The sequence below is a fragment of the Eleutherodactylus coqui genome, chromosome 12 (assembly GCF_035609145.1).
Source record: "Eleutherodactylus coqui strain aEleCoq1 chromosome 12, aEleCoq1.hap1, whole genome shotgun sequence".
NCBI lineage: Eukaryota > Metazoa > Chordata > Amphibia > Anura > Eleutherodactylidae > Eleutherodactylus > Eleutherodactylus coqui.
Window position 1 is genome coordinate 55,651,504 of NC_089848.1, and position 21,206 is coordinate 55,672,709.

At 41.5% G+C, this 21,206-nt stretch overlaps 1 protein-coding gene across 2 annotated transcripts in view; it reads left to right on the plus strand.

Moving 5' to 3' along the window:
* Positions 1 to 317: 317 nt before the first annotated feature.
* Positions 318 to 21,206, plus strand: part of SATB1 (SATB homeobox 1) — a 157,073-nt gene continuing 136,184 nt past the window's right edge. For both annotated transcript variants that reach the window (XM_066585450.1, XM_066585455.1), the window contains exon 1: positions 318 to 504. The gene's annotated coding sequence lies outside the window, so the exon portion shown is untranslated. The remainder of the gene's footprint in view (positions 505 to 21,206) is intronic.

Sequence of the window (21,206 nt, forward strand, 5' to 3'; positions counted from 1 at the left end):
GGAGGAATACAGGTTATCTCCTGCAGAATAGAAAGAGAGACGAGAGTGCAGGCATGCACTGTGTATGAATAAGTGCCCTATAGGTTACAATGTATCAATGTCACCAACTCAGAGATGAAGGGGTTACACTCATCACCTGGCACAGGGGGACAGGTGCCCTATGGCACTTGTATGCAGCCCCTGCAGCCCTGATCTGTCTCAGGCAGGGAACAGGAGACTGGGAGGTTCACAGGGCGGATCAGTAAGCAGTGAGGTGCTACCAGGCTCACACCTCTCCCCTATCTATATATGCATCTACACACAAGGCAGCAGTCATTACTCTCCTGGAGAGGAGGCACAGCAGTCACAGGGCTCTGGGGAGATAACATCAGCCCTGCTCATCTCCTTATTGACTGCCCCTTTCCTCCAGCCCTGCAATCCTCCTAAATAGAAAGTGCACAAGTGGATGGAGAAAGAAACAAGAAAGTGAAGTTGAGGGGAAGGAGGACTCGAGTGCTGCCCAAGGTACAGTACGTGTATGTAACCAGGTGCTGCAGCAGGGGGAGCTTTATACAATGGCATCAGGCATATACATGGGAGGAGGGAGGGGATGGATCAGCTGGACAAACTCACCCAAGTACTTCTGCAAGAGGTCATCAGTATAGTTCTCACTGCTGTCAACCCAGTGCTGGCACACTACAGGATGGCACCAGGCTTCCTAGTCCTTGCACTGTTGATGGGTGTGTGTTCTATTGTGTCACTGTCATCTCTTCTTGTACTTTGATATCACAGCTTACTGTATAACTGAGCTTCTTTATCTGCAAACTGAGATGTCATCATCATTGGATTATATGACATGGGTCAGTCTCACCACTCTCCATAATAACAAGCAGTCTGTTTATCCTGTCATCTGTCTCCATTGTTTAGGATGATTTTAGATTATTCGATTTTTAACCTTGCTATAGATATTAAATAGATTTAGTAATAATGTTGTGTTTACATTTGTAAACCTGTATCCCAGATGCCTTTATTATATCTAGTAATTTAATTACTTCTCATTATTTATATAGCAACAACATATTCTGCGGCTCTCTAAAGAACATGAACTTCTATTGATCCCCATCACTCCCAATGTAATCTTAAGCACCATTTATATGTATTTCAGGGGCAGTTTCTTAGGAGGTCAATTAAGGCTGCTTTCACACCAGCGTTAGGGCTTAGTTCCGGGGTTTCGTCTCTCTGCTTTGTTTTTTGGAGGAAATCAAACTGAAAAAAACTGATCAATTTCAATGTAGCTTAAAAGAAGATAGAAAGGCTTCCGTTTGCTTCCATTTAGGTTTCTGTTTTTTATGCATGGAAAAGTGGCGCAGTCTGAAGCGTTATTCTTCCGTAAAAAAACAGAAACTTGATGGGATGAAAGTAAATGGAAGTCTTTCTGTTTGCTTTCTGTCTTTTTGTTGTTTTTTTTTTGTTTGTTTTTTTTCTTAAACCCCATTAAAATCAATGGGAAGAAAAACATCAGTTTGACTTTAGTTTCTCTCCTCCAAAAATGGAGAAGAGAGATAGAATCGGTGTTAGGGCTAAAATGAGCCCTAACGCTGATGGGAAGACAGCGTATTTTTCGAAAAATCAAACTGTGTGAAGACGCTGACTTTTCTCCATGGTTATGATGGGGTTAACCTAACATTGTGTTTTATCTTTTTTATTTATTTATTTATTTTTAAGAATTTGGCGTTTATTAACAGACCCCATACGTTGTCTTTCTAATCAATGATGAATCATTTTACAAATGTAGATGCAAAGTAGGGATTATAAATCAGAGTATGGTAAAAAAAAATACGTAGGACTGGAAAAAGAACTAAATAAAGTGATAATTTGTAGCAGTCAGTGCTTTATTGTACATCAGTTAGGGTAAAATCTAAATACAGCGTGAGCTATTATGTTCAGTTGTGATGCTGATCTCAGCAAGGGTATATCACCATCTCATGATAATAGAAAGACACAACAGTCATTACACCCGCAGATGTGTGGATGTGCAGTCAGTCTAAAGTAAAAATGGAGAGAATGACTTTACATTCTTTATATCTTAGAACAACTGTAACAACTTATATCATCAGTTGTGTCAGTTGGCAGCCTATGTCTGATGTACTTACAAGGGAGGCAGAAGTATTAGTGGGTTAATTGTTTTACAAACGTCAACTGAATCTGTAAGAAAACAAAAGAAAAAAAGTTATTACAATGTCACAAGGGACCTGATGATTTATTTGCATTTTCATGTCTACAATGGGTTGGGGGAAGGTTTACGGTTAGACTACAGTCTTATAGTAGAAAGTTGATGTTTTAAGGGACTCCTTTTGAAGCACTGCAGGAGTTCCTTGATAGGTTGACATTTGTGTATATATATATATATATATATATATATATATATATATATATATATATATATATAAATGATGGCAGCTGTGCATAGCTATAAGGAGTTCTGTTAAAAAATGACAAAGCAACCAATTCACAAACAATTAAGTGCATTTGTATAGAATCATGTACGGAAAATTCACAGCCAGTATGTTGAATGTGCCCCATCATTAGCAACTAGTTAGGACTCAGCAGACAACCGACAAGTCAGGGGACTGGCAAAGGCCAATTTCACACATATTGTAACATGTCCACAATATGGATTTACATTACAGATGTGTTACAATTGTAAGCGTATTATGTTTTTTAATTATACACATTATTGGAAAAGGATTACAATATGGATACAACCCAATATCATCAGTATTTGATCTGTTCTTGCCATCGTTTTTGCTATCATTGATGTCATTTTTTAGTGGGCAAATATGTATCCATATTTGCCCAATAGAAAATGTTACCAAGGAATGCAAATATGGAGGCACCTACAGATCAAACATCGATGACCATATGATGACATAGGGTTATATCCGTATTGTAATCCCTTTCCATAGACTACATTGTGTGCATTTTTCACGAAGTGCGGTCAAATATAGCGCATGCTGCTTTTTTAAAAAACACTGCCTTAAAAAAAAGCCTATTTAAATAGATACATAGATTTACATTAGCTGCATATTACGGTCTGCAAAACATGGACTAAATACAAGGTAACAAAAAGCTCAACATACCAGTCACTCTGCTAGCATAGGTGTAATGGATACACTATTGTTACATATCTGTAGAATTGTATTTAGGCACCTGGTGCCAATGAGAGCATTGATACATGCAAAGTATCCAGTCTGCAACTACAAGCTTAGACATGCTGAAGTGGATTAGTCACAGGGTATATATAGGGACATGTTATTTACCACTATAAAGACAATTGGGGACATGCAGAATGAAACTGTAAGTGCCAACATGCAACATGATTGAGCAACATCACATAATGTCACTGTTGGACCCCTTGTAGAACACTCTACATACTTGGCCACAGTATACTGAATTACCAGCTTTATCCCAACTTTCCTTGTTTTATTCTACATAATGTATTTAAGATACAAATCTGCTTTAAGTCACATCAAAAATGAGAGAACAAGTTAGTCATTGTTCTCATCAAAGTGTGGCTAATGTTCCAATTAATGTTATGCAGGGTATGATTAAAGTGACATGTCATTTTAAATGCTTCCATTGCACAGTGTAGTGTGTACAGCATTACAGCTCTGGTTTGTGGATGCAGTTGGTGACGTTCTATTAAGGCTAAATGCATCCACTGTTTGCACTGTATGTGGTAATAGGTATAAAAGGTAGTACAGCAGACTACATTAGGAGAAGGTTTAGGTATAGCAAAACCATAACATTCTAAGTGTGACGTATAGAGTGAGACAGGGTCTTCTAGAGCAGGTGGTCTTGTCCAAATCAGGGATGGTCTTCTAGAAGAAGTAGTCCTATACCGTAGATGGAGATAGCTCAATAGATAATTTGCAAGAAATGCTAATAATCCGATTACTTTTATAAATAAATGCTCATCTGTTTAACCAAAAGGATTGCAAGCTGAGCATTGTTCTAGCTGTAAAAAAAGAAAGTTGGGTGTGAAAAGTCTGTTATTTCTTACCAGGAATACATTCTTTTCCAGTCCCACAAGTTGAAATATGTATTGAACAGTATTTCTTTGTATGAAGAACGCCATTATTATAAGTGCATGGGCAGTCAGATGGAATGTGGTCGTTCGTGTGCTTTATAATAACATTGTTTTATATTGTATTTCCTTTCAGCTTTGTTGCATAATTGAAGTAAATTCATGTGTGTATAAATATGTGAGTGACGACACTTTAAGGGCTTACAATTCTACTATGTGGAGAAACCTTTCTAAAAAGGTCAAACGTAAAAGCATGGAAATGCTGATCGTGTCATGTTGTTATTGCTATAGTACTCAAGCATTTTGGGTTCAAGTATCTTGTATACTTGTTATTTGTAATTGTAGTATATAGATAGCTAGACAGGGTTTACATGTGTATATATATATATATATATGTGACATCCCAAAAAATTGTATACATACTTCAGTATGAAAAATATCTGCATGTAAGCTTTATTAGCAGATGTATATAGCCCTCCCAGGATAGCTGTAACTCATGTATGACTTCTGCAATCATATTAGGTGCTCAATGTGGTCACCATTAAAATCCAGACACTTGATTTTCTGAAGCTCAAAAAACACAATTATGACAATTTACTGTAGCATTTAGTTTAAATTGTGCTTCATCAGACTAAACTCCGCTTCCTCATGTACAATGTGTTAAAACCACTCATAGTACTACATTCTTTGATCAGGGTCATCTTCATTCATGGCATGTAACAATCTCAGGATGTAACCTTTCCAGTGACCTCTCGTAGGGTACATTCACATCTGCATTCGGAGCCTCCATTTGAAGGTTCTATCGCAGATCTGGCATGAGATACCAGAGAAATAAGGTCTTGCACAAAGGACTTTTATGTCCAGTAAAATGCTGGATGACTGACTGGAAACCAAACAGACCCAATGAGATAGACATAGAGTCAATGAGTTAAGTTGGATACAAAGAGACCCTATGAGATAGACATAGAGTCAATAAGTTAAGTTGGATGCCATTTAACTCCATCGAAAAAATGGGTTTGCTCAGATCAGGGTTCCCCTTTCCTGCTCGCATAACAGAGCAGGAAAACTGAATCCCCGAATGTAGCCTTCAGAATGTGTTGTATGCTTGATCTGCTAACTCCTGCCTTAAGTGCACACTGTTTGATGGACCTTTGTGGCGAGTCTGTAAACTGTTCCAACACCATAACCAACTTGTATCTGTGCGACAGCTCCCAGATCTTTGTTTGTGCTCCGCATACACAGTGTCGTAGGCTTCTAACTTATCACAAGTGGGTGTAATTGTCAGGCATGTTGGTGGTTCTGTTCAAAACTCATGTCCCCATTGTCCTTGTACTTCAAACACATTCTCAAGATTCGAGTACAACTTCAAGATGGTCTTGCGTTGCTCGAAAGTCAAGCGTGCCTCCACCCTGATAGCCTGATAGCCAAATGGTGGCTTTAGCAATCGTGCAACTACTGACATCTTTAGAGACAACATAATACTATATATTGCCGCCATAAATAAATTCAGATTTTAAAAAAGGGCTTAGAGAACCGCTACAGAATTGTGTATACCATTTTTTGGGACACCCTGTATACATACATACATATATTCTGTCTAGCTGCGTATGGCTGCCTATATAATGGCTTAATGTGAACAGGTACAAGTTAACTTATTTATCTCTGGCCCTTTCAACACACTATTCTGCCAAACTACATGCCTTGCACTGTTTTTAACATTGGCTGCCATGGCTGAATATGATTTTAGTATCAAAGTTATATTCTTACAAATCACAGTAATATAAAACACACATCTGGATAACGACATGTAGTTATGGGATACCTCTATTATCTGCTTTTACACTGGTTTAAGATTTGTTGAGGATCCTCATAGAAAGATGTATGGGGGGGGGGGTGCCATTTTTGAAAATGAAGAAAACGAGTTTAATTGTACTACTATAATATTTCACAAAAATGTGTCTTATACTATCCAAATTTAGTACCTAAAGGAATTCACTAGATACAGTGTCCCTATGGTAGCTCCATACAGTACCCAGGTAATAGTGCCCAAATAGTGCCTTTACCATCACCTTCATATAAATATGAGGTGGCCTGCCATTAGGGATTACGTTTACAGTAGACCTGTTAAAAGCCCCCATATGGTGGAGGTTCCATTGTATGGGTGGTTTCACACACAGGTTTTATTGGAATTTTTTTGGTGGCAGTTTTTCATGAAGTTTTTTTTAGCCAGAACCAGGATGGAGAAGTATAAGCCTTCATTTATATCTCCCACATCTTTCAAATTGATTTCTTGCTCAAAAAACTTTATGAAAGATTGCCATAAAAATGGCTTTAAAAAATATACCTATTTTTGAAACTACCCTATATCACCCTTTTGGCTATGGTATAATCTGAATCTGCCTATACCAGTATGAACACATCAGGACCAGTTATAGTGCCAGGAGACTGGAGTCCTTAAATATACAAGATAAGCAAGAAAGTTGTGAAGTACAGAATAAAAAGGTCATATACAGTGGAACTCTGTTGGTATTGTGTATCCAGTAAAGGGTTAATTCAGCAATCACATATAATGGTTATAGTCTGTGATGGAAACTTTGTCAAATTTGTTCCTTGAGAGCCGATCGTAGATGATGAACATAGTTGATATAGACTGCGATAAGGGTAACCTAAGTTCATTGATCTATATGTACGTAGCTCATAAATGTTCTGTCTATGTAGTAATGAACATGAAAATAATGGTTTAAAGTGGAATTTCCCTTTTATAGATATTCAACATTGTTGGGGTTTTTTTGCTTTCCAGACGCAGTTTTGTTGTACATTTGTGTGCTGCAAAAAGCATAATTGAAATCCCATATAAGCCCACATATCCGTTCTTTCTATGGATTCCATTGTGTTAACAATAGTGGGAGACTAAGTGATTTAGTCACTAGCAAAGGACTGGACATTAATGACTTCAGTATATACGTCTGCGTATACAGCACTTGCATAATGCATGAAATAGAAGTGATCTATAGGAATGTGTTTGAGTCACGAAAAGGGTATTAAAATCACAGTAAAACTTTTGCAATAAGAGCCAAGTGCATGAAAATAAGAGATAGAAAGCAGAGGCTGAATCCTAGGGCCATAGCAGGTAGTTCAGCTGGCAGCATAGCACATATCAATATATTATAAATCTGAGCTTATTCTGTATGGGCATATGAATAATTACCAAGATTGTTGAGTATTTAGAAATTTTCTATGGTCTCATAACACTATATGGCGTGTCATTTACATCTCCTGTTTTACTGTAACACTATTAAACAAAAAGTTGCATAAAAACAAACTACAAGAATATTTATCAACAGGGCAAACATAACAGAAAAGAACTGAATAGCAGAGAGATCTGCCCATAAGGGACCTTTTATGCAGCCTTTTGCGAGTACCTGCCCGCTCGTCTCAAAAGATTGCTGGCGGGGAACGGGAAGCGGTGGGGGAGAGCGGGGAGGAACAGGGGGGGGGGGGAGATCTCTCTCCCCCCCGCTCCCCCCTGCTCACTCCCGCAACTCACCGCTCACCCCCGCCGGCACCCGAATCTTTTGTGACAAGTGAGCAGGTACTCGCAAAAGGCAATACTAGCTCGAGTATTTGCCCTTAGCAAGTACACTCGCTAATCTCTATTTGCAGAATATGCCGTCCCTGAATTCCACATCAAAATCCACATGGCTGACTGCAGATTTTGATGTCGAATTGCCACATGGATTCTGCTATTTTTAATTCTGCATCAAAATCAACACATTAGCAGTGTAGAGTTTAGGGCTGAGTATTCTGCAGGAGGGCCTATCCTGCAACGCTATTGTGGAATATTCCGTCCTGTGTGAAGGGTCCCTTAGAGTTTACAACAAGACTGGCTAAATCCCAGTACTTACTTGGCTAACGGGCCAGAAAATAACTTTTTGGATTGTTCTTTATTGAAGTCTATGACAATTCCTGTTCAGGGGCTGCTAAAATAAGTTAAGTTGGCTCTTGGCTCCCAAGATCCTTGAAACTTTTTTCCATCCATAGCTTGCAATTTTTGGGGTGAAGAAGGGGACATCTTCAAATTACACCATGCCATGCAGCATAGAATGGCAAAGATACATTTGGAGCAGTAGAGGAGCAAAGCGGTTAAAACCACAGCGGAAATGTTTGTGTTATTTAACCCTGCAATACTACACCTTTATTTTTCAAAAGTAGTTGTACAACAATTACCGTGTGCCTCGTTATACATATGAGATCAATACAGCTTTGTTGTAATAGAAGAAATGAAATTAAGAGCGCTCTGGTGGCACCAGTGTGAAAAGTTTGGAAATTTGATCAAGTGACTTTACACCCAAGGTGGTATTCTAGGGTTAAAGGAGCACAAACCATAAAGTCATCAGTTAATATAAGTATAGTTAAGGCTTTGTCCCCATTATGTTTAAGCCATATGTTCAGCATATACATTGAGAAAGCTCCCAACACATAAGTCAAACATATCCATAGGGCTCCATTCACTCGATGCGTGCCAAGAGGGTTTCCTTTTGACATCTTTCAGCCCAGTATATGTCCTTATACTTTTTTCAACTTTTTACCCTACTTCAATTTTCTGTAGAGAAGTATCCCACAAAAATGTGTACCATGCAATAAAAGGGGTACTTTGCCTCCACTATACTGTCATAGACACTGTTTTATACAAAGAAAATGATGTATCATGTTTTCTTTGAGGCACAACACTTGGTGGTTACAGTCACTTTAAGTGGTGCATAAGCATAATTAGGTGTTACAGTCTCTACAAGAGGTAGACAGCTTGATGGTTCCTCTCACACTTGGTGGAAACAGTCTTTTAAACAGCAGAACAGTTGCAGCAAAATTATACTGTCTTCAATAAAGTCCAGAGTTCAGGTTGCACTCGATGCTGATAGCTCTTGCCCAAACCATTTCTGTGGATCCAAGGGTGGCTATTCCCTACCACAGCATAATCCACCGAGGCATTGTTCAGGGTGTTGCACCCACTACTTTTATATGAGTATCTGGGGTTTCGTTTTATCCTCACTCGGCTCCCCATTTTCACAATGTCCACCCTCAAAGCCGGCATTCCGACTCATCTCTGCAGGCTGTATGCATGCACACACATTGTTCTCTGTGGGAGTGCATGGCAACATCCTACATAGATGAGTCAGCTGCACTGCCCATGCTCCAAGTTTCAGGGGTGACAACCCAGTAAGTACATGCCCAGACTTCATGAGACTTGGTCTATGAGCACCATAACTTAGTTTACAGTGCTCTCCACAACCTAAAAAAACTTTTGTTTAGATTTTTTTTAACAATCTTTCATTGACAAGAATTATTTAACAACAGTCTTGTAGCAAATCTGCTTCTTCTGGCCATGAAGACCTTTAGGCCACATTCATACGGCTGTTTGGAAAACATGGCACAACACATGGACCTTGAACATTGCATGTCCTCTTCTCATCCGTAAAAACCATTGGTCCTTATGAAAAGCAGTTCATGTGATTAGTCTCATAGACTATAATGGGGCTGTCAGTGGAATACATGCACATGGCCTGAAAATACAGCCATGTGAATGAGTCCTTACTGTATGTGTGATCATTTCTCATACATCTGAACAAAGAATGTCATTGCTGTTGCAGTCAATAGAAAGAGCTCTGAAACCTTAGAAAAAGAATATACCACAATGGGGCGTATTGGTACATAAGCAAGGGTTGTCACACCTTTCTTTTTAAAACTTGACATAGACTTCTATGGCAGCTTTCTGTATGAAACGCAGAAAGATAAGGCAAGCCATAAGGGCTTAAACAGATGAACATGTTTGCACATGGTTTTGCACACGTGAAGCTCATACCCGTAAAACGTGATGAATCAAACCCATTGATTTCAATGAAAAGGCAAACCAGAAACCAGCTCCTCTGCAGTCACTTCCACTCAAGGACTGGCTGGAAACCACAACTGATGCACAAAGAGAAAGAGTTTTTATCCTACACTGGACCTACTCCCGGTTCCCATGCATTGATTTCAATAGATGAGCGAGCATACTCGCTAAGGCGAACTACTCGATCGAGTAGTGCCTTATTCGAGTACCTGCCCGCTCGTCTCTAAAGATTCGTCTGCCGGTGCGGGAGAGCGGTGAGTTGCGGGAGTGAGCAGTGGGGAGAGAGGGAGAGAGAGATCTCCCCCCGTTCCTCCCCGCTCTCCCCCGCCCCCTGCCGGCAGCCGAATCTTTAGAGACGAGCGGGCAGGTACTCGAATAAGGCACTACTTGATCGAGTAGTTTGCCTTAGTGAGTATGCTCGCTCATCTCTAGTTAGGAACCATTCATATCTATAGATCCGATGGAGAAATGTTTCCTGGTAGAGGAAGGTCTGGACTGCAGGCGGCCAGTTCAGCTCCTGGACTCTCCTTCTGTGAAGCCATGCTGTTGTGATGGCTACAGTATGTGGTTTAGCATTGTATTGCCGGAATATGCAAGGATTTTCATGAAAGAGACGTTGTCTGGATGGAGCATATGTTGTTCTAAAACCTCTATATTGATAGAGCCGTTCAGGATGTATAAGCTGCTCATGCACTAATGCCCCATCCTGCCTCCTCCCATTTCGGGCTGCGGACAAGGGGTGGGGAGGGGGCAGAGCCTAGCTAGCCTAGCGAGTGGGGAGGAGAGCAGAGGGAGGGAATTTAGCAGCAACGCTACTAAACTCCCACCTCCGGCCGCTGTCATGGGCTCCCACAGGAGATTTGTCCATGACTGATTCTTATACCAAGTGTGATTCCTATGGCTACAATTGGTTGTTGTCACCATTTATATGATATGGAACCTCGGCTGAATAGAATGTGAATAGGGCCACTTACACACGGGGCGACAGAAATATCGCTGCTACAATATCGCTGCTATGTACACACGATTTTGCAGTGTCAGTGATGCTTTCTTCTTGGGAAAAATGTAGCATCGCATGCCATTTTCCACTTGCGAGGGAGAATCGTAGCATGTTCTATTCTGTGCGGAAAATTGCACGGACGGCTTCCATGGCAGTCAATAGAAGCCATCCGCCCCGCAATATTCCGTGCTGTGGGCACTGCAGAGTATTGAAGGAATCCGCAGCACAGCCCAGCGCTGGCGCATCATGCGCTGCACTGCACACGCGCCGGCTCGCCAGACGAGACACTCACGTGGATCCGGACCGGTTTGTATAGGGTCTCTGGGAGGCACCGGGTCTGATTCCGCTGCGAGATTTTGCAGTTGGAATCCCGCCTGGCCGTGGGTAGAGGCCTAAAAAGGGACATCGCTAATCTCTGTATTCTCAGGTCCCGTACTTGGAGATTACTAGGCATACCCTGTAGCATGGTAAAACAGATGTGTGTCTGCTTGTGAGAAAGACATTTAGGCATGGCTTCGGGCTTAAACAGATGGTAGCATGCGCTAATACGCTCGTCCCCATGGAGCATATTACCGCATAAACTGTGGTTTCTTTTTGGATTATTCAAACTCTACACTATAGCACGCGAGATTGAAAAAAAAGAGCTGGAAGGTAGGTGCTGCCCTGTCCTTCTCACACCTAGAAAAACTATATGCGAGAAAGATAGGGTAAGTCTTATCTTTTCTCCTGCGTAATATTAACGTGCAAGAATCCCTATAGTGAAAACAAACCATTGGTTCCAGAAAAACGCCATGTGTTTAAGCCCTAATTGGCAAAATCGGCATGTGTGCTGCATCCTGCAGATATTTCCATCCCGTGTGAAAAGTCCTGAATAGGTGCCATGAAATCGATAGGATGATGCAGTCTGGAGAGTTTACTCTCCATTCCTGATTTTTCTAAACCAAAATCCGCACATGACTTCATTGCAGTTTTTCATGTGAATTTTCTTGCAGATTTCACTCAATGCATTGCAATGAATGAAATGCGAGGTGAACATCAGCCACTTTTCTATACCAATAGCCGTTGGTGGATTTGGGCAACATGACTAGATTCCATTTCTTGCACTGTGATTCGCTTACATTATACTGTACTTTGTGATAGAATTTCAGTTCGCGTTCCACAGACAAGAGATGAAGCGGGGGTGGCGGAGTGGAGCGGGGGGTAGCTATCCCCTGCTCACCCCCGGCGCCCCCCAAAACTTTTTGCCCGATTAGGCAGTTACTCGAAAAAAGCGATGCTCGATCGAGTAATTGCTCTAAACGTGCATGTTCGCTCATCCCTACATGTCTCCCCTTTTATAATCAACACCTGGTTTTGTCTTCAAAAACTGCATCAAGAAACCTGTACAAAACCTGCACATGTGACCGCACAAATCTCGCACGAATATGAACCCCATTCTTTTGAATGGGGTTATATACATGAGTCATTTTCTCCCGCATCAGGGTGCAAGAAAAAATCTGCAGCATATCCTATCTTTGTTCCCTCAAAACACCTCGCCCATTATTTTCAATGGGGCAAGAAAGCACATCACATGGGAAACCGCGCCGAAGTCGCAACTGTACTGAAGCGATAGGAGGCATTTTTGAAACAAAACCGTCTCGCATCCAGAGTTACATTGCATGTTCCTGAGCATAAGATCGGCCTGAGTTTCACAGACCAATATAGCGCTCGGCCATGTGATACCAGCCTTAGGGTGCCTTCACACTTGCGATCACGATGCTGCTGCATTTTTTTAACACGAATGTCAATAGGACTTTCTAATTGCAAGTTTGTGCTTTGCGATTGTTTTGCGTTTTTAACATTAGAAAGTCCCATTGACATTTGCATTAAAAATACGCAGCAATATCGCAATCGCAGGTGTGAAGGCGCCCTTAGGAATTAGCAGAATGAACACATTTGAAGCACATGTGTAGCAATTTGGAAGCAGCAAGGAGTTATAAAATGTCGCTCATCTTGCTGTCAATTTGTTGATGCGCCCATCTCCAGAATCACACATTAGTAATGTAAAGTAAATATTAAAGTAAATATTTATTCATACGTTTACTCAAAGTTTAATTGATGATAGTCATGCTGACAGCGATCTGTGAAGTTCAGATCTATAGTACTAATCAGCAATTTTAGCCAAGTCCCTTCAGCACATGGAGTGACACCAGGGAATCTCTTTCACTAAACATTTGGTGACTCAGAATGGTAAAAAAAAACATTCTATTCTTGACTCTTTAATAGAGATGAGCGAGCATACTCGCTAAGACAAATTACTTGAGGGAGTAGTGCCTTATGCGAGTACCTGCCCGCTCGTCTCAAAAGATTCGGGTGCCGGCGGACGAGAGCGGTGAGTTGCGGGAGTGAGCAGGGGGGAGCGGGTGGGAGAGAGTGAGAGAGAGATCTCTCCCCCGTTTCTCTCCGCTCTCCCCGGTCGCTCCCCGCCCCCTGCCAGCACCCGAATCTTTTGAGATGAGCGGGCAGGTACTCGCATAAGGCACTACTCGCTCGAGTAGTTTGCCTTAGCGAGTACACTCGCTCATCTCTACTCTTTAACCCTACAGAGACATCATTTTGCTGATCAAAATTAGTAATGAGCGATTAGTGGAATAATCAATTGTGGGTCGATATTGGGTCGATTTCACGAAAAGCATCCTGAATCAGGATGGTTGATCATAATTTCCTTAAAGTCAATTGAAGTAAGAATTGGGTTCACAAATTTGCCCTCCAGAAGGGCCCCAATGTAGCCAAAGCTGCCCAAATTGCATGGGAATACAGTCCCACATCTGAGAAACACTGTGCTCCTCTCAAAAATTGGTCAAACTAGTATACAGTGTAGTAGGGTTCAATCGTAACACAGGGGTGTCATTGAAAACAAAAGAAGGCCCACATGGGGTCTCCTAGATCAAAAATTGCACCAAGGAAATCAACACGTATGCTGCTTGTTTTGAAAGCAATTTCATCAATTTTACCAGGTGCAGACAACACTCAAGCAAGGGCTTGCTGCAAGGAACTGCTGTAGGGCTATCAAAAATGTTGCTATGCAAGACAGAAGGTGTGGTGCTTGTTTTAAAATCAATGTCAGAAATTGGAAGGACAAATTCTACCAGGTGAACAGAACAGCCGAGCACGGACCTTCTCCAAGGAAAAGCTGCAGAGCTACAGTTGTTTCTTTTGCTTTAGAAATTTTTTTATTTTGAGAGTAGGAGGAGAAGCGAGTCATTGTCCCTGAGGCCGTGTTGCATCTGTTCCAGCAGACAGACAACAGTGATGGTCATACTGATCTGTGTGTCATCACTACTGACCATTTTGATCACTTTGATCTGCAGCCACTCCACAGGTATACTAGCCTGAAGGGCAGCATTTCCATTGCAAGTAGCTGTGCAATGTATGTGTTCAGGATCTGGGCTTGTGAATGGCTGGCATTTTTTTTTTATTACATACCTATAGCTATAGGATGGAGGGTTGGCTGACCTGGGACATGCTGAAATATGGGGTAAATGTTGATGAAGGTGGTGGTGATGGTGACGGCTCAACGTCTGCCCTCATTTATACACATTTGGCTCTGAAGCCTGCAGCTCAGTCATCAATAGCGGAGGAGAGGCCTAAAGTAGGGGTGCTACTGCCCCAACACAAAACTGCCCCTCTGTGCTCTGAGGCTACTGCATTAACAGGGAGGTAAACGGAGGAAGAGGCAGCTACAGCATTGGAAGGGGAAGCAGGATGAGGCTGACTCTTTGCCCTCTGGCCCAAGTGGTCGCTCCAAGGCAGCGGGTAGTGAGAGTTCATGTGACTGTTTATACATATTGGGTTGAGGCTGTTTACATTCTTGCCGTGTTTTAAATGCTTACCACATATCTTACAAATGACCACTCTTCTGTCATTTTGTGCAGTTCTTAAAGAATGCCCACACTGCACAAGTCCTGTGAGCAGTCCTATCTGTGGGCCTGATGGTGATGCTACTGACACTAGTAGCACTGCCCTTTTGTTTTTCTGTGACACTCTACTTGCTGTCTTGGCAGGGTGCTACCTCGCAATGTCTGCCTCTTCCTCCTTTCCCTACGATATGCTATGATGGCTCTCCCTGCATCTCCATGTTGGAACGAATACTTCATCCCCTTCCACCTCTTCTTCATCTTCGTCATCCTTCTCCTGAGTGGACTCTATGTTACAGTGAGCACCAGGACCTGGTACCTCCATTTCCACATCACCCTGAGTACACATTGCCAATGGAGGGCTGACTAGATGCACTGACCCTACCCTCATCCTCCTCTTCAGAGGAAAGAAATGGTTGGGCATAAGTACATTCAATGTCTTGGTCTTCTCCATCTTGTTGTTTGGCCTGCCTGGTTGACATCCATGATGCTGAATGATCAAATAACTCCCCAGACTTATCTTTGTGGACTGTTTCTGAGCGTGCAGTGGATTTTGCATAGCGTGAGGTACAGGGGGAATGCTCATGGCCGACTGGTGTAGACTGAATGCTAAGTGTCTGCGACTGAGAGGAAGAGGAGATGGTGGTTCAGGAAAGACAAAACTTACAGGGGTTATCCCAGTCTTAAATATTGATGACCAATCCTTAGGCCGGTGTCTGACAAGCCTATAAATGGCAAATAATATGGACATGTGTCCCGACATGGTAGGTTTAATTGATCCGAAGTCCTGATGATGCTCTGAGTTTTGGTCAGTAAACCCCACAGTCAGACTGGGATACACGTCAGTATTACGGATGCAGAAATGCACTTCTAATGCACTCCTCTAAAAGTAGGATGTCATCAATCTAAGATTCCACTGATCAGCTGTTTGTAGATGTTGTACTCGAGTACTCCAGAGCTGTGGCCTCTTTTTAAACCTTCTACTTTGTTGCATTCTTCGGTCACGTAGTCTCTCTGCAGCTCAGTCTCATTCAAGTACTTGGCATTGAGCTGCAGTACCAGGCACCATACTGTGTTCGCTATACAATGAAAAGGCTGCAGCACTTGCCTAAGTGCTGCAGCTACTTCAAACAGCTGTTTGTTGCGGGTTCCAGAAGTCAGACCCCCACCAATCTAATATTGATGCCTTTAACATTGTCCAGTTGTCAGGAAAGAACAGTCATAGGAACAATCATATGTCTAATCGGGCTTTGTGCAGCTTTACCCGATCAGCCGATGAATGAGCACACACTTGTTTGTCAGCTGATTGAATCTTTCATACAGGCAAAAAAAAAATCTTTGTTGTCGGCTGCAGATCTCACCATGAGAATATGGGATGTGCTGCCGACAAGCACGAAACTATATGAGAAACAGCTATATCTTCTGAATCTGCCTGTGTGGATGTCAGATCAATGAGTGGCAATCGTAATGATTGACACTCTTCATCTAGCTCATGTCGAGCCATGTAAAAAATTATTAGTCACACAACAAGGTCAATGCATGGACTCATTTTGTAATCATGATGAGTACCTACGGATCTGGACTCAATGGCGTACATGTGCTGCCATATGGTGCCAAATTAACTCCTGGAGGCATATATGGCTTCTGCATGGCGCCATTGTTTTTCTTATGACTTCTGCATGAATTAGTGAGAAAAAAAACAAAAAAACTTTGTGTGCCTCTATATAACTTGGCTAATGGGTACAGTATAGGCCCATAGCAGGCTATAGGCTCTGCATTATGAATGATCTCTGGTTTAAATCAAGTTTTATGTTAACTATGTTTTTTTAAGCATTTTTGGTGGAGCTTTTTGCAATGCTACTATATATTGTATTTCCCTGAAAATATTGCCTATCTGTAAAATAAGCCCTACCCTTATTTTTGGCTATTTTCGGAGAGGCTTGAAATATAAGCCCTACCCTGAAAATAAGCCATAGGTAGACTACATTTTAAAAAAATGAATACATTACCTAGCAGTCGCAGTGCTGCTCTCCGAAGTTACATAGTTCTGCCTCGCGTCCTGCACTCTTCGGCCGCCGACAGAGTATCACTTCCTAGTCGCAGGGTTCATAAATCCCACCTCCAGAAATCGATGGCTCTGATTGGTTCAGCGAGCGCTGCTCACAGCGAATCAATGTAGCACTTGCTGAACCAATCGCAGCCGTCGCATTAATTTAGCAAATGCTGCATTGATTGGCTGAGAACAGCGCTCACTGAACTAATCAGAGCAATTGGGTGATGTTTGGTTTTACACCCTTTTCTACTGGAACCAGTGCCGGACACCCCTCTAGCGGAACTGAATTGCTCGAAAACATTGAAGTTGGGAATTGTCTTAAGAGTCATGGAAAGTGAGTGTAGGGAAAAGTAACCACCAGTCCCTTCTGTCCTGGCTGCCAAAATCCAGCACCTTAATAAAGGACCCATTTTCATCTTTGCTATGGGGTCCCATCCTTTCACCACTGAAATAATCGTCTGCCTACCTGCATAGAGTAGTAGAAAAATAGTGGTGGAGCAACGCCAGTTGAGAATGGAGATATGAGATTGCAAACTATGTCCTCTTTTTGAAGGGTGATAAGCTGTGGATTTTTTCCCTCATTACAGAGACACAGTGAGGGAGTCCCTAAATATAGAAGTTGCAGCTCCCTCCAATTAATGCTATACCCAACAGGGTAAACATTTTGACCATATAGACAAAAAAATAAAAAATATTTGGGTATTCATGAGAACTCATGAGATTGTAGATGGATTGATTAAAACCAGCATGCATACACGTTTCAAGGCTGGTGAACCTCTTCCTCAGTTCTTGCTGGGGATACACATCCGGACATTGACAATGTTTTTCATAGACTATATTCAGCAATTATATTACGCCCAGAGGTCGGCCACATACCCAAAGAATTTTTTATTTTCCCTGCCTACCTGCATAGTGACCTCTGCAAATGTGACTGAGCATACTCACATCATCTTCATACGTGCAAATACCTGCTGCTAAGCAAATTTCTAGAATTCTTGTTACAGCCAGTCAGACAAAAAGACTCCATTATCACGTCAAGGAAACAAAAAATTCCACAGTCAAAAACTAAAAACAAACGATAAAAAGTATGTTTTACCCAAATCCATATGCGGAGGTTACTAACTGTTCTTCCTTCATACCTATACAATACCTTGCACAAATTAGTGTGTAGAAAGAACTGGCTAAACAAAGCCACTAACACTGTAACCTCAAGTAAACAGCAGGGAAAGACACATACAATCTACTGTAGTCATTACAATGTAACCAAATCTGTTTTGAAGTTAGAAACCGCAAAACGCATAATATAAGGAAGGGAGAGGGTTTGGATGTTCAGATACGACATAGAATACAGCTGGAAAAATTGCTTAAACTACAGATTGTGTCATTGCTCATGACAATTTCATGTAGGTGCTATTTATCTTAAGTATGCATGGTTTGGCTGACAGCTTAACAGTTTCCTGAAATAAACATTATGTTGCGGTTTGGTGCAAATACACTCCTATCATCTTGCCCCTACCAAATAGTGTCTGCATTTTAATATTTACCTGTGGTGAAATCTACAAAACCTGTCTCTTCCCGACTCTAGCATAGTTATTATTCCAAGCTAAGAGGCCTACTATTTCAGTGGCATGTACATGCCAGACTAGAAAAACATTGCTCAGCGTTCCCCTTGCATAACTAAAATGAAAAGGCAAATCATACCTTTCTGAACACATGCTTAGCATGCCATTTACATTGTGTGCAGGAGACAGCCGTAGACTAGGGAATCAGGAGCAGTACAGACCAACGCATTTATTTATCTATAGGTATATAGGCTACAGTGGAAATAACTGTCATCAGAGATAAGTTGGTCTAAAGTTTGTTTATTTGTCAAGCTGGGTGGATACTGGGAGGAAATGAAGACATGATTTAGTCACTGCTTCTATTATGCAAGGCCTGTTTCCCGATCAAAGGTATTTTCCCTCTTTTTGACTTTCACATTATTGGGTTTTTACAGACAAAAACCTATTACCGTAAAAAGCAAATGTACCTGGAAAATAGAAACGTACTTGCCTAGCCAGTATCATGAAAAAAACAATTGTGTCGATTTAACGTGCTGCTTTCTCTAACTGCAAGCTGAAGACAGGTGGCACAATACTGTCACATAGTGATACTTTTATTCACAACATATTTAGAAAAAGTATTAAAACAACCCTGGCAGGTGATCGGGAGGGATCTCAGAAAAAGAACACACATAGGATATACTCATAGGTCTCATGCCCACGGCTGGGTCGGATTCAGACTGCAAGATATTGCAGCGGAATCGGACCCGGTGCCCTCCAGAGACCCTGTACTCACCTCTCCAGATCCGCTACGAGGGTCTGACCTGGAAAGCCGGAGTGTATGCGTAGTGCAGCACATGACACGCCGGCAGGGGCTGGGCTGTGATGCGGATTCTCGCTCAGTTCTCACAGCGGAAGTATCGCGGGACGGATGGCTTCCATTGACTGCAATGGAAGCTGTCTGTGCGATTCTCCTCTGTGAGCGAAAAATCATGGTTGATTTCATCTTGTGGGTAGCGGAGAATCTGTTAACATAGCATGTCTATGGACGGACATTGCTGCGGGATTCGTGGCGGGTGTTTGACTGCGAATTCCGCAGCGATAATCCATCCGTTGCATTAAAAATATTTGGCTACGGCTAACACAGACCACTAGTAAGCCATCAGTTGGGTGTATAGAGCCAAAAAATGCATAGTCTCAACTATCCCCTGAAAATTAGATCTACCCCGAATATAAGCCCTACCCTGATTTTTAGTTCTACCCTACAAATAATCCCTAACTGTGTTACTTAAAAAGAAAAAAAAAACAATTCATTACCTAGCAGGCTCCACGTTCTTCCCACTGCTCCTTGAAGCTCTAGCAGGTTTCCTGCAGTCCTCGGCGACCCACAGAAGATCGCTTCCTGCTAACAGGATTCATAAATCCCACCTCAAGGAAGCAATGGCCAATCAATGCAGTGTTCGCTCAACCAACGCGAACTGTGATTGGCTCATTCAGCGCTGCATTAATTAGTTGAGCAGCACTCGAGAACCAATGACAACCATTGCATTGTGGAAGTGGGATTTATGAATTGGCCAATCAATTCCATGGCTCAGCCAATTCATAAATCCCGCCTCCACAATGCGATGACTGTGATTGGTTCTTGAGCGTTGCTCAGCATTAGTTAGCGGACATTGTTGGCAAAGTGAATGACATGCGAAAAGTTTGTTTTGGTGGTATATCGTAGACAGCAGCCGGCTTTGCCCGATCTAATATATAATTTGTGAACATTTTCATAATGATGTCTGCGTTGCCCATAGCAACAAATCACAGCGCAGCTTTCTTTTTACCCCAGCAGTATAAGAAATGAAAGCTGTTCTGTGATTGGTTACTATTGGTGACAAAAATTACAGGGAAAGTCGGTGAGTTTTCGATTTTTAATTACGCCAGTATTCGTCGCCTGTTGCTGAAGAACGCTCATGCAAAATTTTACTCAAATTGAACAAGAACTGTGTCTAAGGATATGTGGTCATGAACATTCAGCACCTGTCAGTCTCTTATGTGAAACTATATGGACCAGCTTGAGAATCGACTTTCAGATACTTCCTGTGCGGAATTGTTTTTGCATTGATTTTTGGCATTTTTTGTAGGGATATTCTACTTTAGCAAATCGATTTTCTTGCTAGCACAGTGGATTATATCAGTTCGCCCTAATCCCTTTGGCCATTTTGGCCAAATTTGATTCATTATGTCTTATTCACATTTTTTGCATTGTGCTGTATTCTTTGATGTTTTAGATATTTTTTCTATTGGCGCTGTCATTTAAAATTTTTTATTTTATAAAATTTGCCACTGTCACTTTAAGAGTGGATATCAATTTACATTATTGAATGGTGCATATTACGGTAGTTCATGAATTTATATTTCATAGGGTATAATTATGGGTGTCATTTTATGGGTATATCTTGGATCTAATCTTTAATAGCTGTTAATTGCTTTGGTCATTGTGAAATATTGTAATTGTGCAGTTGAGGCTATACACTTTTTTAGCCTTAGTCACCCAACTGCTGGCTTGCTAATAGGCTGTGATAGCCATAGCCAATAGTTTTTTTTATACAAATATGTCTATATCCTGTGTGTGTTCTTTTGATATCCTTCCTGATCACCTGTCAGCGTCATTTTCATTCTTCTTATTAATATGTTGTATATAAAAGTATTAATATATTGTATGATAGTGTGGTTCTCCGTTCCTATTGGCCCAATGCACGCAGCCGAATTTGCATT